Below are 12,605 nucleotides of genomic sequence, written 5' to 3' on the forward strand. Positions count from 1 at the left end.
ATGTATGTATGTATGTATGTATGTATAATAACTTATAAAAGTATGGAGCATTTTATGATTAGGCTTAAAATTGTTGTGATAAAGACATAGACCATTTATGCACTGGGGACTTCACTGCCCCAGCTCTTATGCAGGAGTACAAATTGGGGGTGGATGAGGTGCACTGGGCCAAATGCTTCCCCATGTGGGTGCAGGAAGAGGTGGGACAATCTGCCATGACTAAAACTCCAGCCTTTAGCCCGGCATGAAACCTCCAGTGCATAAATGGTCATAGAGACACATATATGTTTATATTGTGTGATTTCCTGCGAGGTTACCAGGAAGGAAGAATCTGACTTCTATTGTTAGTTTCTGATTTCTTTCAAGCTTCATGGTTCCTAATTGGTAGTGAATATCTGGTTAGAGACTGCAGGAGAGGAATCTGAACTGACTGATTAAAATTACAAAAAAGTTAATAGCTAATCCATTCTTTCCTGTGACATTATTTCGTTAATCCATTTAATCAGATCTAATAATTAGCTCTTGCCGAAAGAGTGAACATTTCATTTGAGAGCTATAGGAGGCCAAGCGGTAGGATTTTACAGCCTAGGAAAGTTCTACTATTCTTCAGTCTTGGTGAGGGATCCATTAATTTTTTTCCTTGTAGAAAAACATCCAGGAAGGTGAATGAGCCATTCTTTTCTTTGTCATCTGAAGGTGATCAGAAGGAAATGCATTAATTACAGAACTAGTTAAAAAAAACATATGTGAAGTAAATGGATCCTTGAACATATTGGTTTTGGTTATTTTATTTTCTGGAAAACTGTTATGGAATTGATAACATCAGCAAATCTTTTGAAGGACTATTTTTTTTTTAAGAAAAGGACTTGTACTAGGGAATAATAATATAGCCCAGATGAGCTATGCAGCCATAGGAGAAAGTAAATACTGACAAGAATGTTGTGTCTTCTGCTTCAAGAACCCCAGGAACTGCAACATAATCTGTCCTTTCCATATTTCTGCAGAGCCATACTACAACAGACTAGCCTAAGTTTTGTTGAAGAAAAGTGAGAATAGTTTCCCGACTTCTCAGCCAGGCTCTGGGGGATTTACAGTTCCTGGTACAAGGTGGGAAATTGCTAGATTGAATGACTGGAGAGCAGAGAGGTAGAAGTCCTTTTTTTCTTTTTTAGAGGGAGAGGAATTATTAAAATAACAAAAAGTATCTATTTCTCTCACCAATTCATAGCCTTTATGAGTGTTGCTAAGTAAGCAATTCTGTGGTGGACAGATGAACCCAGATAACAAATCACAAGCTGCCTTTGGCAATGTGTAACAAATAAGAATTAATTTGTAAAATACTAATAGTGTGGTGTTTTAGTGTTCCTCTTGGGAAATGTACAGTTAAGCAGATGCAAAGAAAAACCTGGAGAAATACTTCTGCAAGCATTTGGTTTACCCACTATTTGGCTGAATAGTGGCCAAATTATGTAGATGAAAGAGAGAGCTGCAGCTTCACAGCATTGATCAAATGACATGGAAGACAGAAGAACCCAAATTATCATTGCTGATTTACTGTAAGTGAAATTGAAATGTCACTTCTTTCTGAAAGCAGTGGACAAACTTTAAAAGTGGACAGGAAGCCTGTAATCTATCTTTCAGTTTATAGAATATTCAAAGCTATTTTTGCAGAAGATCTTTCCTACAAATTGCAGCCAGAGCTCCTTACAGCAGCTACTCAGCATTTGTATTTGCTGAGCATGCATTTAAGTAAAAAAAGCATTTGTTTTGTCCTCATTAGAATTTCCATGTTGTGCCTTTCTCTATATATGCTACATTTTGAATTTGTCAGTAGAAGGTTTTTTTATTTTGGGGTAAGGGTTGATTTCAATGACTTCAGTTTTCGAAGTAGCTCATACTGTGCTAGTTAGGGATTACAGCAATTTGTTGCAGCTCCTACATCAGGCATAGAGTTCCCCTCAAGGCTCTCCTGACACAGTAATATTGTACTCTTGATGGGTGAGGGTGGATGTTAGGTTTGTGGGAGCTATTTTGTTTCACAAAACCCTTGAGTGCTACCAGTCCCAATATGCCAGTTTGGAAGACAATGACCATTACAAAATAGTGGATTGTACAAACGTTTACATCTAGCGCTGTACTTGTTAAACTAACAACACTACACAAAGGCCTGGTTGCATCATTAACATATTTTATTGCTCTACTTGCTTTGAACACCAATACCTATCCATTCTCTCTCCGCAAAGTCAATATTACCAAATATTTGGTAAATAATTTCTCATTGATTAAGCAGACTGCAATTCTGTGCACATTTACCTAGGAATAAACCCATTACAAACTATTTGTTCAGTTATTTGGGGGAAAGATTGAAAATGATTCCCTATAAAAATGACTTCCTATGACAAAAATGACTCCCTACATTTTAAAACATTATTTACAACAAACCTATACTCACTGGGAACATAATAGTCAACTGCTACAAATTCTCTCCCACACACAGAGATCTCTACTTGTATAATACAAACTTGACTGGATAAAACTATGCATAATTATACCAGAATGCCAATAGATCATTTAGCAATGCAAGACAAATACGAACATTACTGATTGTGTTGGATTTTATACAGGGATTTCCATCTACTTTCACAAAAATGAGTTAAAATAACACACCACTAATTATTATCTTTGCCCAGCATGATTATAGCATATTCATCCCTTGAAGGATTGATTAGGAAAGGCAATTTTGATCTAGCATACTTGAATGAGAACTGAGTGGATGAGAATGAAGTGGTGGTTCTCATTCAGCTGACTGCCCTAGGATACTCAGTCCTTCATCAACCATGAACAGGAAGTTGGGGGGGGGGTGGCAATTCTCATATTAGATTCTTTCTCCTTTGAATGACTTTCTGCACCAAACACCACCAGCATTGAATGTGTAGGTGCCACAAAAAGGGTTAGATTCTTGCTAGTTTACCATTTGCCTAGCTTATCTTTCTGCTGGGGCAGAGGTGGAATGGCCCTTGTGCTTTCCCAAACTGATAGTTTTGGGGGACTCTAATGTTCACACTGAGACTGCATTGTCTGCTGCCTCCTTAGATTTCATGATTGGCATAGCATCAATAGGAAGAACTCTCCCAGCCTTCAGAGCAGCCCACAGGAATTCATTTGAATTCAGAGATTCTGAATTGAAGGTTGATGTATTTTCCTCTTCCCTCTACAAGGGCAGAGAACTTATTTACATGCATACATTTATTTTTATATTTATACCCCACCTCTCCTGGCAACTGCTGGCCCGAGGTGGCTCACAATTCTTATCATTAAAGGTAAAGGTAAAGGTATCCCCTGTGCAAGCACCGAGTCATGTCTGACCCTTGGGGTGACGCCCTCTAGCGTTTTCATGGCAGACTCAATACGGGGTGGTTTGCCAGTGCCTTCCCCAGTCATTACCGTTTACCCCCCAGCAAGCTGGGTACTCATTTTACTGACCTCGGAAGGATGGAAGGCTGAGTCAACCTTGAGCCGGCTGCTGGGATCAAACTCCCAGCCTCATGGGCAAAGCTTTCAGACAGCTGCCTTACTACTCTGCGCCACAAGAGGCTCTGTCATTAGTAACTCTTATATTTTCGAAACAGCCATGTAGGCAGCCCTGTCGGGGTCGCAAAGCACCACCCTATCCAGGTGGTGTCCGGGTCAGCGGGCCAATCCAGATGCGCCCAGCAAAGCTTCCAGGAGCCGACCGAGCAGACCAATCTGGATTGGGACGGCCCCTGGAGCAGCTGCCTGCAGCCCATTTCCCTCCCTGCCAGTCCCTTCTCCCGCTGTGTGTCATGGCCCAGGCCGCTGGAATCATGCTGCAGTCACCTGTGGAGAAGGTGGACATCTCCACATTTCTCTTCCATGGTCTGTCAACTGCCCACCTTTTCTCAACAAGGGTGAGAGCCTTCAGTAGTGGCCTCCATCCTGTGGAACCAGCTGCCCAAAGTGATGTGTGCCATGTGAGACCACCCCAGGTTCTTCAGGTCATGTAAGGCTGTTCTTTTCTAGGTACCATTTAGATGAATGTGATCCACCAGGCAGCCTGTATACTTTAGCTGTGTCTTCACCATCCATACATCCTACCATGCTTGATAGGGGATAGATTATACTGGGGACAGAATTTTAGCCATTTTATATTTGTACCTTTGCATTGTTTAAATTTGTATATTTTAAATGCTGTTAGCTGACCCAAGTCCCATTTGGAAGAGACGGAGTGAGATATAAATTTGATAAATAAATCAATAGTAACGAAAGAGTGTTGGGAAATGCCAAAGGTTTTATAGAACACATGTTTTCTTTGAGACAAATATTACCATAACCATGAGCAGTAGATATCCATAATTATCATGGGAAATGCTGCATCCATGGATTCTTGAAGTCATCAATACAAAGTGTAATTGTATATTATTTGCTTTTAATTTCCTACTTTTCTGTAGGCATCCCTCTGCATGTTCAATAATAAAAAAAGTGGCTTCTATGCTATCTGTTTCATGGCTTGGGAAAATACCTGCTCTTGGTGAAGTTCTATATATGTTCTACAAAAACTAGCTTGAGATTCAGTTGCTGCAGCTAAACAATTAGTCTTGAATATGACCAAAAATGTTAATGTCTTTGGATCCCTTCCCAAATAGTAAATTAACTGAAACAGTGATGCTTTGTTGACAAGAGGGATAGTGTGTGTGTGAGTAAATGAGATCTATGAAGAAGAAGAAGAAGAAGAAGAAGAAGAAGAAGAAGAAGAAGAAGAAGAAGAGTTGGTTCTTATATGCCGCTTTTCCCTACCCGAAGGAGGCTCAAAGTGGCTTACAGTCGCCTTCCCAATCCTCTCCCCACAACAGACACCCTGTGGGGTGGCTGAGGCTGAGAGAGCCCTGATGTCACTGCCCGGTCAGAACAGTTTTATCAGTGCCGTGGCGAGCCCAAGGTCACCCAGCTGGTTGCATGTGGGGGAGCACAGAATCGAACCCGGCATACCAGATTAGAAGTCCGCACTCCTAACCACTACACCAAACTGGCTGTAAATGTAAATGCAAATGCATTTATATCATATAAATGTGTACAGTTTTAGACTCATATTGTGCTTAGAATGCAATTTGCATCAATTTCTCTGAGATAATAAAAGATGCTGCTCCGGTTGCTTTTTATCTTTCCATTTGTGCCAAAGGATGGAGACAAGGTATAATACACTCATGTAGTTACTGAGCAGCACACTACTGCAGTCTGAGGCAGTAGAGGCAGACAGAAGGTCAGGGGCAATCTATGAGTGCCTGGTGAGAAACATTCTCCCCATCTCTGAAGTAGGTACTGGTTCCCTTTGAAGATCTTCTACCACAACCATTGGTGTGCTTTAATACCTAGGGCACAGTGTTACACCCAATAAATGTGAAATGCTGTTGCTGATTTATTTGGCATATATACTCATACAACTTTTCATTGTTGTATTCTATGTATCTAGCTGGGAGGAAAAAATAGGCAAATTACCCAGGATCCTTAAATGCATTAAAGTGCACCTAGTCCAGGCAGGCTTCTTGATCAGTCACAGAAAATGGAAGAGAAATTTTATGGCAGTTAACTGTGCATGTTTGGAAATCTTTAAGTCCTCTTGTTGTAATTGGAATCAAGCGTGGTCCACTGATGTTGCATATATATTAGACAGATTTCACAATTATTCCAAAGCTGTCGATTCATTCAGTACTTGTCTAGGTTCAGTATTTCTCTAGCTGAAGTCTGGCATATACATAGTATATATAATCAAACATATGCATTTTGAAGAGAAGAAGAGACAGATTTTTGTACCCCCTTTTTTACTATCCAAAGGAGTCTCAAAGAGCCTTAAAATCACCTACCCTTCATCTCCCTGTAACAGATACCTTGTGAGATAGATGAGGCTGAGAGAGCTCTGAGAGAACTGTGACTGCCTAGATGTCACTCAGCTGGATGCATGTGGAGGAGTGGAGAATCAAATCAAGTTCTTCAGATTAAAGTCCACCACTCTTAACCACTTACACCAAGTTGGATCTCGTCAAATAATATTTAATATTTAAATAATACTTTTTAAATTATTTAAATAAAGTGGGGGCCCAGGAAGGACATCTTATTTTTGCTTTTCACACTGTTTTTTTATTCCCTACCCTGAAAGTACCAATCACTTTCCTTCACTCTTTCTCACCTGCCAGCTTAACCTACCTTTATTTGTCCCCCACCATGTTCAGATTTTCCTCCTTCTGTTCTCCTGGCAGACTCTACTCAGGAAAACCATTGTCCAGTTGCACAGTGTCTGTTGATGGGTTAGGTCAAGATGCATGATGTAAGAACTTGCAGGGCACCCCTCACTTTCCTCTGTACTCCCTTCTCACATTGTTTCCTCTTTTCCTCCTCCTGAGAATCTCCATGTCCTTTTTTCCACCTGCTTCCTTGTTCCTTTCCACCCACCAAGCAGTCTACTCCCCTATCTTTAGCAATATTTATTTCAAAGGAGGACCGCCACAGTGCTGCAACCTACCTCTTTACTTAGGAGCTTCCCAGAGACAACTCTTTGGCTGCAACTACTGTGTCATATCCCTTTACTGCTTTCCTTTTTCTGACTGTTTATAGCCCCAGCTCAATGCCTGGTTCTTGTGTTGAGCTCCACCCTCTTCTCCCCCCTGTTCCCTGTGACTTCACCAACTCCTGTTCTCCATAGGTGGGCCTAGATAGGCATTGTTCCTTTGCCCAGGCTGCCTGCTACCATTTTACCTCCTGAATCTTCCTGTATCAAGCTGTCCTGTTGCTGAGGCTATCTACCCTTGGTCCCACACTCTTCTGCCCAGGGGGATCTTGCTGCTAGACTCAGGGGCATGTCCTGTCTTGCTAAGTGGGTTAGTTGCCAAGTAGCCCACCACAGTAATAAAGAGTGGGATCCTAAGCAATGGCATTTTCTCCCACTACGTTTTGCAGGATTTGTTCCCAAGTTTATGTGCTTAGGACTGCAGCACAAGTGAGCATTAATTTAAGGATTTTGAACTAAATTCCTATGGACACACACACAAATGCAAACTTTATTAGCTATATTTATTTTTAAATTATAAAGTCAAATCACCACAGTTCAGCTCAGGGACCAATATTTTTCAATTCAGTGTACCCAAAAGGCATTTCAGTGTCTCATGTTTCATTTCTTTTCTCCCAAAATACAATCAGGTGAAGGGAGAAAAAAATAAGGTGCCTTGTTTTGAGATATACCAGACTGAAATGTGGGGAGAGAATAGTGGCAATTACTGGCAGATTCTTAAAGTGTAGCTAACAGCATTCTATGTTACTAATTAAATGGGGAGGTGTAAAAAGGTTTCCTATAAAAAAGACCAAATGAAAGCAATTTTTAAAACAATTACAGCCGCTGCTTTGAGAGATATAAGAGCCACCTAATAGCTTAGTAAAGAACCATCTGCCAATATCTCCCATTTCAATCAGCTTACAAAATCCAGATGACACATTAAATTATCAAACTTTTCTTACCAGAAATGTTCTGCTATGTAAATAAAAGTTTTTTTTCATTTAAAAAAAAGCCGTAAAAACAAAATAACCCAAATGGCTGTTGACTAAAATGTTCTGCTACTGGCTGCGATCCACATCCCTTTGTAAGAAAAGGTGAACATCTTCGTGATGTTAACAAATTTTTTTCAAATGGTTTTGCTTATTTTTAAAGAGAAATGTGATGATCCTTGTGAAGAGTTAAATCCTGGGGCATTTCTGCACATCAGTTAAATGCCAGCTGAATGGTAAACAACTAATTTGTTTGTGCTTCTGAGCCCCTTTTCTGCTGTCTCGCCTTTGTCTGCGCCTTTTCATGTGTGTCACCTTCCACAACCACTGCTGGAAATGTTAGAAGAGAGCAACATGCTTTACATGTGACTCTGTTCCGCCTGTCAATTAATTCAGGCAGCCAATCCCCTTTCTCCAAGTTTTAAAGGTCCTGCTATGCCTGCAATTTTTTTTAAATGCATACTTTTCCACTGAATACCTGTGCATAGAATCATAGATGCATAGTGATTCTTGAATGCCGCTTCTTATGGTATCACGAGTCCTTTGAGACATTTAAAAACTAGTATCATTCCTGATTGGGGGGGGGGCTTTCGAGAGGCATGTTTTTTGTTACAACTTTAAAAAAACCTTTTATTTCTAGTATCTCCTGCACGCTTCTTTGCCTGTATGTTGCTCCAGGAAGTTAGCCATTTTTCATAGAAATTCCTATCCCTGGAAACAATGGAGAGGGAGGTGCAATGGCGGGACAAAGCAAGCGACTCGTTTGAGCCTCCATACCTTCCCTCTGCTGGTTGCCTGCTGGTTGCTCTCCAGTAGCTAGCACTAAATAGCTTTGTGAATCCACTTTATGTGATTACCCAACTAGCACTTTAAAATGGAGGATGTAGCCAACCAGTTACTGCCCAGATGCTGGATATTGGTGACCTCAAATGGAGGGGCCAGAATATAACAACTACGTAAGGTAAGCATTTCACTACATTTAACAGGTGTGGAAATGCCCCTGCTTTCACAGTGCCATTTCCTGTTCCATATTGGTCCCTTCCCTTGAAGGCTTTATACAGCTCATGTGCCTGTGGTCCAAACAGCAATTTCCACCATCATAGCAAAAATTATACCCCCAAAAAAGTCTTCCAAAAACAATGTTTGTAAGCATTTCTTTATATTATGAGGGATGATTTGCTACAGCCTCTTTTAGTTAAATTTATATCCTGTCTTCCTTTGATCACAGAATTCAAGGAAATGCCTAGTGTGCTGTTTCTAACTAGAGAGAACAGAGCATGGTCAAGGGGCAGCCTGGACAACTGAAATAGCTCTTGCCAAATGTCTCAGGGTGGCCACTTGAATGCCACTGATCAGGTAAGATAGTATAACCTAGCAGGCTGAAGGACACAGCACTGTAAGGTACTGGTGCCTGACCCTGACCAATAAACACCCAAGAAGCTTCTTCCTCTTCTTCTTGCCCCATCCTTCTGTTTCCTTCCTATAATGTAAGCCCCTAGTTTCATGACACTTGTGCCTGAGTACATTGCACAACTTGAAGGTTGGGGAATGTTACAATCTCCAGCAAAAGAGCGGGGTCGAGTACATTTCTATGCCGCTGAACCTATAAGGTAGTATTGAGGATTGCGTACAACATAAAAACAGCTCTGGTCCCTCAGCTTGTTCATTGAGTCCAGAATCCTGTTTCACACAGAAGCCAGTCAGATGCTCCAGAATGCCCCCAGTAATCGCAGTCCCCTGGCAATGCAATTCCTTTTTTGTTGGTGTTTGTCTAGTAGCCAGAATCAAGCAAGCAAACAAACAAAATCCAGTCATGCGGAAGCATGTCTCGTGAGGCTTTGGGAAGTCAGGCAGTTTCCAGAAGAAGGAGGATCCTCCTGGAAATTTAGTTTAATGATGAAAGTGGTAGAGCTATTTTCCTGAAGGGTCCCCTTCCCCCATCTCACACTTCTCTAGTCTGTCATATTGTGTGCCTGATGAGTACTACTAGGGCATCTGGGTTTGAGAATAGACCTAGATACAAATTAGCACATTCCTTTTGAATAACAAAAGTATGAAGATTTCATTATAATCCAGTCAAGATGTCATCTGGTAAGGGGCGGGGGGGGGGGGGCAAAAGAAAAGTAATATAGGAAGCAGCCAAATAAATACATAAGCACTGCCACATATTTAATTTGGAGGTGTAGTGCACTAGCAGAATGGGGGGGGGGAACCCTAACAACCTCCCACTGAATATGGGCATTACAAATATTGTTCAAATAGCATTTGCTTTTGTAATGACTTTTGAACTGAAGAGACATAATTGCTCCCCTATATACCAAAGCAAAGCAATTTTAGGATTTAGTAGTCAGCATGATCAGTCTGAAATTTCTGTAGTATAGCTTTGTTTTATCAAATAATGAAAACATTAAATCCTATGCATTTGGCAGAGGTTCTATGCATAAATAGCTACCTTGTCACATTTTCTCTTTGAAGAGCTACTTTTTCAGTTAAACAACCGGATAAAGAATGTATTCTTCATTTCAGTGGCAGTGACTAGCAACATTTTGATATATGACATAGGATGACTTGCCTGATGGCACATGAATACAGTCTAATAATGGCTTTGGAGGTACACATGTGCCCAGAAATCCAACCAAGTCTTTAGTATCTAAAAGTTGTTTGGATAGTATCTCAGAATTAAAGCTAGTCAAAATAGAAAATCAGTCAGTCACTCATGAGTTTTGATAGTCAACAAAATTGAGTGTAGTCTACAACATTTGATTGAAATTCTCTGGGACTGTATCTCTCATGCTAGCATTTTTCTTCCATTTTGTGTATACATAAATGGGCCAGTTTACCCATCATTTCCACCTACTTCAGTTATAGCTCTGTGTTGGTGTGTTTATGTGTATGGGGAGAGGGTAATGATTTTTCTCTAGTATTATAGGGATTGTAGACACTGGGAAATTATTTTTAAAAGTGCAACAGGGTGCTCACATCCAAAACACTCTGGTTTTCCTTTCATGAAAAAAAAGAAGAAAAACACCTTCAGAACGTTTCCCTGCTGTCCATTTTCACAGAGCCTGGGGAGAATTTTTTCCCCTATGGGCATGCATTTTTGTTATTAAAGAATCTCCTGAAAAGTGCTGCTGAGAATTCATGAGGAGTCTCTCCTGTGAATTACATTATTTTAATGGGATTTAATTAGTAGCACATTAGACAGACATTACTGTTGGCTTTTCTGATGTGATATTAAGACTATATCACACTAGATAATCATCTAAAATGCATAAAGGAATCATACTGAGACTTTGGGTATGATTTCACAGAGATTTTTTAACTATCAAAATGCAATCCCAGAGACTTCAAAATGCCTCTCCCCCTCACTGACCTAGCAGACACTGGTTAAATTTAACTAAGCCATGTGAGTCCTTTTCCAATGACCTCTAGATCACTGGTTGACAGAAAAGTGCATCTATGGCCCTCATTCCCCCCCCCCTTGTTGTTGTATTTAAGAAAAGTGTGTCACCCCTTTCCTTCTCAACTGATCCTCTGATGTCCCATGGAGCAGGATCTAATGTGATTGGAAGTCCCCTGGAAGGCATTCTGTTTCAGTTGCAAGTAGTTCTTGTGCTTCTTTCTACTTAATGCACCTTTGATAGTTCCTACCTAGATAATTATATATTTTAAAAACTGTTATAGTACATTACCTCTTGTAACTTAATTTTTTCAGTGGTATCTGTTAGGCCATATATGTTATCTTGGGCACTTCTTATAATTTCATCTCTACAGAGTAGGTTTGTTTTAACACTGTCTATGGTATGTGACTATATACTTCTACTTTTTAACAAATTTTTATTAAAATGTAAGTGATGTTCATATGAGAGCTGTTGCCAATAGGTTCTGCTTTCTACTACTAACAGTGGCAGTCAGATGGTATATAAGCTTGTAGCCAGACGCGGATGTTGGATTTTCGTAGGGCAAACTTTAATAAACTCAGAGACATGATGAGTGTCATACCATGGACGAGAATGCTGGAAGGGAAGGGAGCATGTGAAGGGTGGGCGCTACTCAAACAAGAGCTATTGCATGCTCAATCAATGACTATCCCAGAAAGACGAAAACACTGCAGGAGCTCTAAGAAGCCTATTTGGATGAACAGAGAACTTCAAGAGGAACTAAGAAAGAAAAGGAAAATGTTCAGGAAATGGAGGGAAGGACAGAGCTCTAAAGAAGAGTACCTACAGGTTACTAGACACTGTAGATCAATCATCAGAAAGGCCAAAGCTGAGAGTGAGCTAAGATTGGCCAGGGAAGCCCATTGTAACAAGAAAAGATTTTTCAGTTATGTGAGTAGCAAACGTACAGTAAAGGAGGCAATAGGCCCACTGTTGGGTGCGGATGGACAAACTCTAACGGAATATGCAGAGAAAGCAGAAAGGCTTAGTGCCTATTTTACATCTGTTTTTTCCCAGAGGTCAAAGGGTTTAGGCACATCTAGAGATGGCCGTAGCCAAAGGATAGTGTCTGGGTGGCAGGTTAACATGGATAGAGAGGTTGTCAAGAGGCATTTAGCTGTATTGGATGAGTTCAAATCCCCTGGGCCGGATGAAATGCACCCGAGAGTGCTCAAAGAACTTTCCAGAGAACTTGCACAGCCCTTGTCCATCATCTTCAAGACCTCTTTAAGGACTGGAGATGTCCCGGAGGACTGGAAGAGAGCAAACGTTATTCCGATCTTCAAAAAAGGGAGGAAGGATGACCCGGGAAACTACAGACCAGTGAGTCTGACCTCTATTGTGGGGAAGATAATGGAGCAGATATTAAAGGAAGCAATCTGTAAACATCTGGAGGACAATTTGGTGATCCAAGGAAGTCAGCATGGATTTGTCTCCAACAGGTCTTGCCAGACCAACCTGGTTTCCTTTTTTGACCAAGTGACAGGTTTGCTGGATTGTGGAAATTTGGTTGATATCATTTACTTGGATTTTAGTAAAGCTTTTGACAAGGTTCCCCATGATGTTCTGATGGATAAGTTGAAGGACTGCAATCTGGATTTTCAGATAGTCAGG

The 12,605-nt window shown here is 40.7% G+C and overlaps 1 long non-coding RNA gene across 1 annotated transcript in view; it reads right to left on the minus strand.

The window, feature by feature from the left end:
• Positions 1 to 603: 603 nt before the first annotated feature.
• Positions 604 to 12,605, minus strand: part of LOC143841806 (uncharacterized) — a 55,498-nt gene continuing 43,496 nt past the window's right edge. The window contains exon 4 of the long non-coding RNA XR_013232849.1: positions 604 to 690. This is a non-coding gene — a long non-coding RNA (uncharacterized LOC143841806). The remainder of the gene's footprint in view (positions 691 to 12,605) is intronic.

Source organism: Paroedura picta, chromosome 7 (genome assembly GCF_049243985.1).
Source record: "Paroedura picta isolate Pp20150507F chromosome 7, Ppicta_v3.0, whole genome shotgun sequence".
Taxonomy (NCBI): Eukaryota; Metazoa; Chordata; class Lepidosauria; order Squamata; family Gekkonidae; genus Paroedura; species Paroedura picta.